This window comes from Vulpes vulpes, chromosome 3, assembly GCF_048418805.1.
Source record: "Vulpes vulpes isolate BD-2025 chromosome 3, VulVul3, whole genome shotgun sequence".
NCBI lineage: Eukaryota > Metazoa > Chordata > Mammalia > Carnivora > Canidae > Vulpes > Vulpes vulpes.
Window position 1 is genome coordinate 79,290,071 of NC_132782.1, and position 12,940 is coordinate 79,303,010.

A 12,940-nucleotide genomic window follows, 5' to 3' on the forward strand; every position below is an offset into this window, starting at 1 on the left:
GCATATCCATTCTGAGGACAAGGAAATGTTCAATTAAGTTCTTTGCTTCTGTTTCTCCTCTCTCTGTCAGCCTCTATTCCCCTTCTAGTCCGGAGTCTGTTCTAAGCTCTTCTCAGAAGGCCAGCTTCTGCACCCCTGCATATCTTCCTTAGATATTCTGAGCTAAGATTCTTGTTTTACCCAACAATACGCTTTATGTGGCTTTCATCTTTTTTCACTGTCTTGAGATCTGTCAACCACTAACGACAGTAACCCACTCCCATGCCCCTTCCCTCGGTTTGGGCGGGCATGCTTTTTATTTCATTTGGATTCCTCTGGGGTCTCACGGGCAGAGTTGGTGATGGTCAGTCTGTCCCCCTGACAGGGAGAGAGCAGAAGCCCGTGGCAGGTGTTGAGCAGAAGTGAATGAGCCAAGCAGATGAGGAGCTGATAGAGTCCCTCTTGTTTTATTGATTGCAGATTTCTCTTGCTGTTTCTGTCTTGTCACCAGCCCCCTGATGGCCACTTTTCTAGTCACTTGGTCATGGAGCAGATGGAAAATGAAGTGAGCAAAAGTTGGGGAATCCTTCAATGGATGTTATTATTTGGTCATATCTTCCAAATTAACAGTTCACCAACGATGGCAAGCTGGGGATTGATAAAAATCATGCCTGCCTTGTAAAAGTAGTTAAATATTAATTAATTATTTTTTTAAAGATTTTATTTATTTATTTATTCATGAGAGACACAGAGAGAGAGAGGCAGAGAAACAGGCAGAGGGAGAAGCAGGCTCCATGCAGGGAGCCCGAGGTGGAACTCGATCCCAGGACCCTGGGATCATGCCTTGAGCCAAAGGCAGATCCTTAACCAATGAGCCACCCAGGTGCCCCTAGACATTAATCTGAATAGCTGCACAGAGAACCTTAAACAGTGCGTGATTTTGTTGCTTTGCATGGCAATGAGCAGAGCATAGGTTTATAGACTGTTGCTCAACAACAAACGTGAATGTATATGAAGATCATTCTTTTGCAGGAGCGGAAGGGAGAGGTGGGCAGGCTGGCCAGGGCTGATTTGCTGTGCAGAATCCTCAGAATCAAATGGAAGATTCTCCTATGGTGGAGACACGAAGATAACTTTAAGGAAAATGTATGGGATGAGAAATACAGGCATCTGGGGTGGTGGTTTGTGTGGCTCCCTCACATGGGCATGTTAAAAAAAATAGGAGTCAACGCAGAACAGTAAGTTCCAAGGTCCTGGGGTCACTAACTGGGTTTTCTTCCTTTGCCTCCCTGCCTCATTATGCCTCATATTCCATGTTGACCACATAAGCAGGGAGAATTTTACAGTGAACAGAGTTCAGGCTTTGGACACCAGGCCTTCCTTGGCTGCCTCTATCCTGGGCAACTTACATCAATTCTCTGTGCCTCAAGTGAGTCCTCTGTGAAACCAGAGATGGGGCGGAAATGTTGACAAATGGGGGCAAAGGATCACCACGAAAAATGGCAACTAACTCTCAGTAGATATTTTAATAGATGAGGGGCAGAAAGTGTGGTCTATATCCAAACGGGGGAAAAGACCACTCAGAAAAACACTCCACAAGTCAATTTTTAAATTTCCTAGAGTGACCTTCTGGGTTGCCTTTCCCCTCAGGGTTCAGCAATACCTGAGGCAGGGTTGGCTTCAGGCAGTGGATCCGGACTTGCTCTCTAGAAGCCTGTTCTGGAGACATTAGCTAGTGTGGGAAGGCCTGTGTTTAGTTGGACCTTCAGGACAAGGGGGTCACTGCAGTGTGATCTTCAGCATCTCCTGGTCATGTGGCTGGGGGCAGCATGGGGTGAGGGAGGCATATAGGGGACAAAGCACAATGAGGCCTAAGGATCTGGGCCCATGTCCCTCCACTGTGGACCCAGATTCCCACCTAGTGTAGTACACACAGAATTTTGCTCTTGTCATTTGTTATTAGCTCCTTATGAAAGAATCTTTACACACATGTGACCCAGGATACTAACGTCTTACATTTATGGAGGCTTCTCAATTTCTTCAGTTCTTTCACAAAGTCTAGGTTCACCACGGATGAATGCCATGGTGACTTTGGGCAAAAAATTTCACTATCCTGTGCCTCAGTTGCCTCATCTGTAAAATGGGGGCAAGAGTGGGGAGGCTTCCCTGAGTTTGTGTGCATGAAGTGTTCAGAATGGAGCCCGGCCCTCACAAACCCTCGGGACTGCGCCCCTTTTAAAGATTTTATTTATTTATTCATGAGAGACACAGAGACAGAGAGAGGCAGAGACACAGGCAGGGGGAGAAGCAGGCTCCCTGAGGGGAGACCGATGTGGGACTCAATTCCCGACCCCAGGATCACGACCCAGCCAAAGGCAGATGCTCAACCACTGAGCCACCCAGGTGGCCCAGAACCTCCCATTATGAAAACGCAGCTTCCTGTTTTAGAGCTTCCTGTTTTTAATCCCAAGCTTACAATTACTGAGTGACTTCCTATAAAAGTCACAGAAGACTGCCCGTCAGAGGAGAGAAGGCGCTGACGTTCTTGCCAGATGCGGTGCGACAGGTGGTGTCTAGAAGTTTCCCTGTGCCATTTTGTTCCTCTGCATGAGAGGTCAGCCTGATTGTGATGAGGAGGGGCTCAGATTTTGAGAAGTTAACCAGACCTTCCAGACCTCAGCTGAGAACAGAGCACAGACGGGTAAGGAAGCAGCCAAGGCCGTGAGTGCCAGCCCACACATTGGATTTTGCTGGCCAGACCAATTTCTTGGGTCACCTGTTGGAAAATGGATCACTAAAAGGAAGGCTGGTCGGAGGGGTGTGGACAAATGTCTCCCTGCTCCGCCATGAGATCACATCCCCTTTTGCAGACCCCGACGGTCCAGGACCGACAGCCTCTCTCCTATGGGCTCTAGGCAAGCTCTACTTGAAAATCAGACATTTGTGTGGACAACTATGTGTGTGCATGTGTGTGTGTGAGAGAGAGAGAGAGAGAGAGAAAGAGAGAGAAGAGGGAGGGAGAGGTGAGTCATTAAAAAGTGGTTCAGCTAAATAAAGGATCTCATTATGTGAGCTATTTTTATTCCTCAAATGTCTGCCTTCCTCTCCCCCCTTGAGGTTCCTACTGAAATCTGACAATCAGGGTTGAACTTCACTGTCAGCTTCCATTAGGCAAATCAAGCAGGAAAAAAGGGAGTGTGCCTCTGGCCTTGGCAGGGAGCTGAGTCAGCAGTGATAATCTGCTTGAGCTGGTGGGGGCCAGCTACCAAAGGCTTTAATTAGTCAGCCCAGGTGTCCTCTCCGCTCCCACCCGCATCCCTGCTTCCTGTCCCTTCACCCACCAGCCTCCACCATGAGTCTCTCCATGCCTTCTCTGCCTCTAATTCCTGGGAAGGCAGCTGGGATAACACATCCCCAGGGCGGGGCCCCCAGCACAGGCTGCCCCTGTCAAGGGCATTTTGTCCCTTGGAACTGAGGGACTCATGTTCCTGCACTGGCTGTCTCCTTCCCTCCATCTCTTGGCTCACCCACTGTGAGCAAGACTTAACCCCTCCTGGGAAAATGAGGCTGCAGTGCAGCCAAAGCCACAGCGATTCCTTTCCCAAAGGACTCAAAAGCACCCTGTCTCCCTCCCTGATCTGGGCTCCCTCTTGCCTTCTTCATTAGGCACGCAGTCACTCTTTCAAAACAAAATCACCCCATCGTGATGTGTGAAGCACTCTGCCTGGGTTGCAGGGAGGACTCGGGAGAGGAGGTCTCTTGATCTCAAAGGAGATGTTGGATGTAAAGAGGACAGAGGAACACAGGACAGGTGGCTATGGTCTAGAAAAATTAATTGGGGCAAATGGACCACAGCCAGCCCAAGTACAAGATGGAAAATAATGCGTGTAATAAAGGTTAAGAGCTTTGGGAGCTCCAGGAGTTCGGAGGAGGATGACCCACTTCTAGAACAGAACACTTCAGGGAGTGTCCTTGGAGCTGGGTTTTAAAGGTTGAATAAGATAAAATCAAGTAGAGAGGAGAACTGGGGTGTCCTGTGGGTAGGGTCCCTCAGGCATCATCTCAGAAAACCCCCCTCACCCCATCCTGGGAGTCATTGAAGTTCTCCAGCTACAGCTGCTTGGCTGGACTCCATCTTCCTCCTGGCCTGTTAATGGCTCTGGCGTCGCAGCTGGACCGTGCCACCCCTCCCCTTCCCCCTCCCATCCTTGCCCATGGGTCACACAGGGACTGCCAATGCCATGGAGGCTGAGTGGATGTCACTTCCACATGCTTCCGGGAGCTCCTCCAGGCCAACTAGCCACACTGGGATGGAGTGTGGCCCTCTCTGTGACTATGTGACACGTCTCCTTGTAGTCCTCAGCCCTCAATGGTTCTATTTACTCAGTTTCTTGTGGCACCGGGGTTGCCAGATCCTGGCAGTCACTCTCTTCAGGATCTCAGCTGGATTCCCTTAAGATGACGCTCAAAGATGGTAAGCGTGACACCAGCCCCAATGCCTCCACCTTGCTACCAACCAACTGTCCGCTCAGGTCTGTGTCGCACACCTTGTACCTTTATCATGTGGCCCAGGGGAGCAAGGGAGGGCAGGGAGCTGCTTCCCAATTGATTTGAGAATCTCAGTCTTGGACGATCATAATCCCCATGGACTTTTCTCACTCTGTGCACACAAAGCCCATGAAATCTTTAGGCAAGTGGCACCTTGGGGAGCTGGTCACTTTGTTGGCCATTCTGGTTCTCATGAGATGTGCAGCTCAGGGCTCCTGTCTCCATATTTAACTGCATCTGCCTGAGCTAGTGGGGTGACTCAGATTTGCCAGAGACCTATTCAGAGGCTGGATTCTCTCCTTCTCACATGCCTTCTGAAACACACACACACACACACACACACACACACACACACCAAGGCTGCTGCTTCCTTCTCTTAGCCATTTTCAAATTTTCTAAGGCAACAGTCACAGCCTTCCAATTCCATCCCATCAATCCCAAACTTCACATCCCAGTTTCTGCTGGGAGAAGGCCAGAGCCTGTGCACACAGGTGGGGAGGTGAGGTGCCTCAACGCCCCTCCATTCTCCCAGGAAGCTTCCCGCTAAGCCATGCTGTTGCTTGTGCAGGGCTCAGTCCCTTTCCGGGAACAGTTGGAAATGCTACCCCAGGCCTGCAGGTCTTATGCTCTTGAGCACAAATGAGAGAAGATGGGATGAACAGTTCAGAAAGCCCAAAGCTCTAGCAACGGTAAGCTATCGGTGTTAGTATGAAAAACTTGGCACTCTCCCGGGGGGGGGATTGTTCCAGAGCATACTGCTCCAGGGAACCAGGATGGTGGCTGTGAAAGGATTTCGACCTCGAATGAATATTGTCACTAGCGATGCAGGGGAAAGAACACGGACTTGGGCAAAATCCCAGCCCTGCTGCTAGGATCAATACCCCAGTCTGTAAACTAGGAACAAGTGGCTGGCCTTCCAGTGTGCTTGTGAGGAGCTTCAAGGAAAAACGCTGTGTGAGCATGGCTGGCACAGAGCAGGGGAGCAGCCGTGGGGCTTTATCGGAGAATGCACTCTGTTCTCAATGGTGAGAGGAGGGAGAGAACAAAACCCCAAATCCAACCCTGCCTCTATTCCCCCAACATAATCACTGACCCTAGGGCTCTAATCAGACGAGCAAGCCTCTGTTGGGTCTTTCATCCCAAATAAAAGCCTGAGACATAAGGATACCATTATCCTGTATAGCTCATCAGAAGGAAATTCAGCATTTGTGGGTAAGTGCAAATAGACCACCGTGAGTGTCCCTGGGAGGAGGATGGCCTAGCAGCACAGGCGATGTAGACAGATGAGGTGGTGGAGGTGCGTCACTCCATGCGGCAGCCCGTACCTGCGCAGAGTGGGACATTCCCATTTTCTTTCTCTGCACGAATCCAGATTTGGGCTGCCCTGGGCAAGTGCGCAGCTGGGGACAGAGGCGCGGGATGGGTTTCACACAGCAGTGCACCAGCAAGAGCCGGGGTCATTTTTACCCTGCCGTCCCATCGTCCCATCGTCTGTTCTGGCCACACAAAACAAGTGTGAATCCTGGAAGCCCGCTGAGCCTTGGATTGCCCTCAGCTGCAATCCCAGCAGCCACTTTCCTGGGAATGCGGTGCCTGTTTCTTCTGTTTGCAGAGGGAATGAGGGTTCCATGGTTGCCCTGGTCGCTCTGCCACCGGTGGTCCAGCTGGTCCTGCTCCCTCCCCAATTGCCAAGTAGCCCTTTCGAAGGCTGCCCAAGGGATCAGAGACATTGCTTCTTTCACAAGTCAGGACTTAAGTGGAAGAAAACAGTTAAGGAGAACAGTGCTGGTTCACATCTTTTATGTGTGTTACTGTTTCTTCCTTCTTTCCCTCCTTCCCTCCCTCCCTCCTTCCTCTCTTTCTTTCTCTTTTGGTGTGGAGCAAAATACAACACAGCACAACAAAACCAGACTATTTATCCCCCCTTTATTAACAAAGTGATCTTTCTAAAGCAGCTCTCCTGGAATCTAAACATGGAAACGAATCACCCCCAGGGTTCTTTTTTTTAAGATTTTATTTATTTATTCATGAGAGACACAAGGGAGAAGCAGGCTCCTTGCGGGGAACCCCATGCGAGATTTGATCCCGGGACTCCAGGATCACACCCTGAGCTGAAGGCAGGCACTCATCCACTGAGCCACCCCCAGGCGCTCCCAACCCCAGGGTTCTTGATGAAATGAGGATTCTGATTCTGGAGTCTGACCTCAGATTCTCTGGCTCTTGCAAACATTCACATCACGCTGATGCTGCATGAACCATGTGGTCCATGAGCCATACTTGAAGTGGCAAGAGCACCAACATGTCAGGTTATGCCCCCTCTGGAAACCTGAGGTGGCTCTCTGTTACCTAGACAGTAAAATCTAAATTCTAGAAATCACAGGGGACCTTTCAGCTTCTGGTCACTTATTCATTCTGTTAATCAGCAAATGTTTATTGTTTCCTAATAGCTAGAGCCCTAATACTCCTTTCCAGATGCATTTCCTACCACTCCTGACCATGGGCTCCATGTCCTGCCCAAACACCATGACTTTCTGCCTTTGTGTCTTTGCCTTTAGACGTGTTCTCATGCAAATTCTCCTCTGCATCTTCTCAGATTGCTCCTTATCTTTCAAGATGTCTTTAAATGTTGGCTCTGCTGAGAAGTCCTCCCCAGGTCCTCCAAACACTTCTCAAGTATCTCATGGCATCTTGCATACAATCCTGGCACTGTACTTGTCACTGTGTATGGCACTTTGGTGATTTTACGTCTACAACGTCCACTGAACTGGGCTAGTCCTTCTTCAGAGCAGGGTTAGCATTTTTCTTTCTTTTGATCTGGCCCCAGCACTGGGCCAGAAACAGCCAGGTGCTCAATAAGCACTTGATAAATGAATTAACAAAAGTTGAGAGAGGATGAGTACCAACTCTTCTTTCTGTCTTCCTGTGGAAGTACACATACCTAAGGTGAGGGGAAAAAAGCTTAAAAGAGAGAACTAAAATGTACACATTATTCTCAAAGTTGGTTTTATGAAATAAACTTGCTTTGGAAAAGTTGCAGATTTGCAGGAAAGTTATAAAGATAGCACAGAGAGTTGCCATATACTTCATACCCAATTTCCCCCAGACTTAACGCCCTTCGTCAGAGTGGTACATTTGTCACAACTCATGAATGAATTGCTTCATTGCGGTTACCTAAATTCCATGCTTTATTCAGATATCGTTACTTCTTACCATGTCCCCCTCCCCCTTTATTTTGCTTCAGGATCCCATTGTGATAATCAACCTTGATCACCCAGAACTGATAATTTGACATCTTGAAGTCATGAGTCAAAATTGTTTATGTCCCTTCCATCTCTGAGGTGTGGTGCCTGAGCACACAGAAATCACATTTCAACCCTTCCAATGGCAAACCCCAACATCTGCATTTTGCTTCCTGCCCCACAGAGGACATCCAGGGCTAACAACTTCCCACCACCCCAGAAATTGTCTACAATTTCCTCTCCCTCTTTCTGCTCCTGACTGACCCTGGGGCTTCCTCATCTGGCCCCCACAGAAGAGAGGCATGCCCCACCCCCGGGGAATCATAGATAATAAACTCTATTCTCAAGGCAGTTGTCTGCATGTCTGTCATCTTACCATACATGATTAGAACAAATCCCAGGTAAGTTTCAAAATAATTGGTAGCTCGGTGACAGACGTGATGACGTGTGATTTCACTGCTTTTGGCTTCCTAACTGAATTCATAGAATGGCATGCATGGCCTGGAAAGGCACCACGGGCTAATTAACACGCTTACACTTGGATGCCAGGGACTTCTGCTGAATTCTGCTTTGATTTGCCACCCTAAGATATTGTGGGGCTACAGGGAGAAATCCCAGGACTCCTGCATAGTTTAGGGATTTCTCCATAGCAGAAACATGTCCGGACAACTGTCCTCAGTTTGCACCCTTATGACACTTAAGATAGGCCTACTATCTGGCAAAGGACCCAGGGCACCAAGGTTAATTGGCAAACTTATAAGGCTAGGCTCCTTTCCAGGGAGCTGCAGAGTCTTCCTAAAGGTGCTGGGGAGTGTGGACCTACATTCTGCTCAGCATCTGGGCCACCCCCACGGAATCGCTAAGGGCTGGGCATTATGTCTACTCTTTCAAATGTACTTGGGTCAGCACCCTTCCTTCCCTATCCCCTTTATCAGGATTTTTCCCCATACATTTGTAATTTACCTAGACATTTTGCTGCCACATTCTTTACGCCATCCTGGGAGTTCCAGAATTCCTACATGACTCCTTTCATTTATATACATTAAGGTTCACTCTGTAAGTCATAAAGTTCTGTGAGTTTTAACAAATATCTCCTGAGCATCATGTAGCCACCCTTACAGCAACACATAGACTACTTTCACCATCTTCAAAAATCCCACATGCCTCATCTCTTCAGCCTCTCCTTCCTTCCCCAGAACCCCCCAGCAGCCCCTGATCCATTTGCAATCTCTGTAGTTTCATCTTTTCTAGAACATCATATAGATGAAGTCATTCACATGCAGCCTTTTCAGATGGCTTCTTTCACTTAACAATATGCACTTAAGATGCCCCATGTCTTTTTTTCTTTTTAAGATTTTATCTATTCATGAGAGACACAGAGAAAGAGAGAGGCAGAGACACAGGCAGAGGGAGAAGCAGGCTCCATGCAGGGAGCCCGACGTGGGACTTGATCCTGGGTCTCCAGGATCATGCCCTGGGCGGAAGGCGGCACTAAACTGCTGAGCTACCCGGGCTGCCCCTGCATCATGTCTTTTTATGACTTGCTAGCTTGTTCCTATTGATTCTGAATGGTACTTTATTGTACAGGTGTACCAGGGTTTCTCTCTTCCTGTAGGAGAACATCATGGTTGCCTCCAGTTTTCAGATGCCTTGTATATTTAATTCAATTTTAACCAATAAACATTTAGTTGGACGGCAGGGGGCGGGGGTGGGGTGGGGTGGGGGGCAGTTCAACATTTAAACACTTTGCCTGAAGCTTCTCAGAGGGCCTCTGAAGCTGGGTAAGTGAAGAGAATCTCAAATCACCTTTTTGCTGCATTTGCCCCAAGAGTGAAATACTAGATCTAACAGATGTCCCAGGAAGGAGAACTAAGTTACATGGTGGTGGGTGGGCGAATGCGATCTTGAATGCCCAGGTGAACCCAACCATTTAATTTCAAATTCTGAAAGCAGCTGCTCAGCAAGCAGATTTGAGGGGAGGTGAAGCCTAGTAATTGATTCTTATAAGCAGTTATTCCTACATACAAAATCTGGGTTGGAAATTGGCAGCTGACGTCATTCATATTCAAGTAATATGGCCCTTCACTTCCTGTCTAATTTCCTCTGCTGCCGGGCTACCCATGTCTCGTGAATACAGTCCTCCCTTTCTACTATTCATCAATCTGCTATGCTTTTCTCCTCTTCCCTTACTAATCCAAATCTGGCTGAATCCTTTGGGATTTGGGCCCATCCCACTTTCTTTCATTAAATCATCTTAGATGGTTTCATTCTCAATGTCTCTACCTTACCTACCACGAAGGTAAGCCTTTATGTTGAATAATACATGGAAGAATGAAACATGTATTCAGAAACCACTATGTTCCCGACTTTTTGCTTGACTTTAGGTGACGTGGAATGTTTTCAAAAATGGCCTATGCTCACTTCTACCCTTTGCTTCTATTATCTTGCATTTTAATCTTCTTTTGCAATGTAATAATATGATGACCCTGAGTAGAGATGTCTTTTTCTCCTGCATCCTCAAAAATACCCCAGTGGGAATGGGTGTATTATAATAGTGACCAGCATTGACTGAGCACTTTCTAAGTACTAGCAGTGTTCTTAGTGCTTTGCATCTAGTCAAACACATCTTTGTATCCTCTCAATATGCTTACCATATAATTATTTCTATTTGACAGGTTAGGAACCTATGGCAGAGAAGGTTATGTAGTTTGTCCCAGATTGCTCACAATTAAGTGGTATAACTGGGATTGGAGTTCAAGCAGCCTGACGCAGAGCAGTCGCTGGCTCCCATTCCCAGCTCAAGCTGCACAAACATAAACTTAACCTTAACCACTATGGCCTCCAGTCTCTGTAGTAAACAAGTGCTCAAAGACTTGATGTTTTTTTAACTTATAATTTTTCATGAAATTAATCATGCACAAACCCCATTATGACTTGCACCCATTAACTCAAGAAAATAACATGCTTAAGAGAACAAGAAAACAAGGCACAGGCTGGGAGAAAATATTTGCAAAAGATAACATCTGCCAAAAGCCTGGTGCCCAAAATATACAAAGAACACTTAAAATTCAACAATAAAGAAACAACTCAATTAAATAATAGGCCAAAGAGGGTGACAGATATGCATCTGGCAAATAAGCATATGAAAATATGCTCCACATCATATGCTGTCAGGAAGCTACAAATTAAAACAACAATGGGAAAGCCCTACATGTCTATTAGCCCAAATCCAAAGCAATAACAACACCAAATGCTGGTGAGAGTGGAGAACAACAGGAACTCTCATTCAATGCTGGTGGGGATGCAAAATGGAACAGCCACTTTGGAAGACAGTTTGGCAGTTTCTTAAAAGCGAAAAATACTCCTACTACATGATCGAACTATTACACTCTGTGGTATTTACCCAAAGGAGCTGAAAACTGTCCACACAAAAGCCTGAACACAGATGTTTATAGCAGCTTTACCCATAATTGTCAAAACTTGGAAGCAACCATGATGTCCTTCAGCAGGTGAATGGATAAATAAACTGTGGCACATCCACAAGATGCAATATTATTCCCCAGAAAAAGAAATGAGCTGTTGAGCCATGAAAAGTCATGAAGGAAACTTAAATGCATATTACTAAGGGAAAGAAGCCAGGCTGAAAAGGCTACATGCTATATGACTCTGACCATATCACATTCTGGACAAGGCAAAACTACATAAACAGTAAAATTACCAACGGAATGCAGGGGGTGGGGGGGGGGAGAGGAAGAGATCAATAGGCAAAGCACAGAGGATTTTTAGGGAAGTGAAATTATTATGTATGGTACTAAAATGGCGGATGCGTGTCATTTATTTTTTTTCTTTAAGATGCTATTTATTTATTTGAAACAGAGAGTGAGTAGGAGGGAGGAGGAGAGAGATCTGAAGCAGACTGCACTGAGCACAGAGCTGGATGAGGAGCTCCATCCCACAACCTCAAGATCGCAACGTGAGCTGAAATCAAGAATCAGTTATCAACTGACTGCACCACCCACGTGTCCCTATATGTCATTTATTCTTTTGTCAAATCCCATAGAATGTGCAACGCCAGGATTGAACGTTAAAGTAAACTGGGGACGTTGGATGACTGTGATGTATCCATGTAGGCTCATCCATCACCACAAAGATAATACTCAGAGGTGGATGTTGACAAATGAGGGATGCTGTGCATGGCTGAAGGCTGGGAGTAAATGGGAAATCTCTGTGTCTTCCTCTCCATGTTGCTGTAAACCTAAAATAGCTCTAAAAAATAGTCTTTAAAAAAATAACTAATCTATCCATTGGATTTCAAAATCTCCACCACAAAATTCCCTGCCCTGTACCTTGGAGATGTGTTTGACTCATCTCACGGGTAGGTGGGTGTCCCACTTCACCTTGCTCCAGAAGGATTTTTCCTGCTGTCTTGTGGTAATTCTCAAGATTTTCTTAGACCTTTCCCCAAGAATATTCCATGCACAGGGAACTGGAGTGGGTGGACACTCTATTTATTTATGCATTTATTTATCGATTCAAATATGCCCAATTTATTTAAGTTGTATGGACTGTCCTGTGGCCTCTGGAAATGTAATTTTCAGAGGCAATGTTTAAACAAAATCAAACTGAAAAATGCATCTTTAAGTAACAACTTACAGATCTAATAACCAAGGAAGGCTGCGCTGAACAGAGATGTTGTACATCTATTATTCTAAGTATCCTTTGTCCTGACACAATTTTCCCTAAAGCCTTTGAAATGTTAAATTTCTGTCAGACAAGTACACATGAGTTCCAACAACTGGTTTGATGGATTTTTTTAGTTTTTCCATGAATCATATCACATACCAGAAATACCCTGGAAGGAGAAGGCCACAAATGTGGTGAGCCTGTTAAGTCAGATAGCACGAATCACAAAATCTGGGGATATAGTGAGTTCAGTTTAATGTGGGATGGCCAAGTTTGGAGGGTGGGAGGGTCCACGAGGAATGTATTTATAGGGAGTTGAGTGGGGTTGTCACGATCTTCTGCTCAGAAGTACCTACCTGTGGTACGGAACATCTTTTGGGGCCTATGTAGGGAACAACCAACAATAGCTGGTGGTTATTGCAGAAGCACCGTCCAGTGTGGGCCACTGGAATGTGGAGCTAACAAGATTGTTAGGTATCCTGCTGACATTC

General features: G+C 46.6%; 1 long non-coding RNA gene across 1 annotated transcript in view; it reads left to right on the plus strand.

Moving 5' to 3' along the window:
- Positions 1 to 12,705, plus strand: part of LOC140598126 (uncharacterized) — a 51,879-nt gene extending 39,174 nt beyond the window's left edge. The window contains exon 3 of the long non-coding RNA XR_012000254.1: positions 11,643 to 12,705. This is a non-coding gene — a long non-coding RNA (uncharacterized lncRNA). The remainder of the gene's footprint in view (positions 1 to 11,642) is intronic.
- Positions 12,706 to 12,940: the final 235 nt, after the last annotated feature.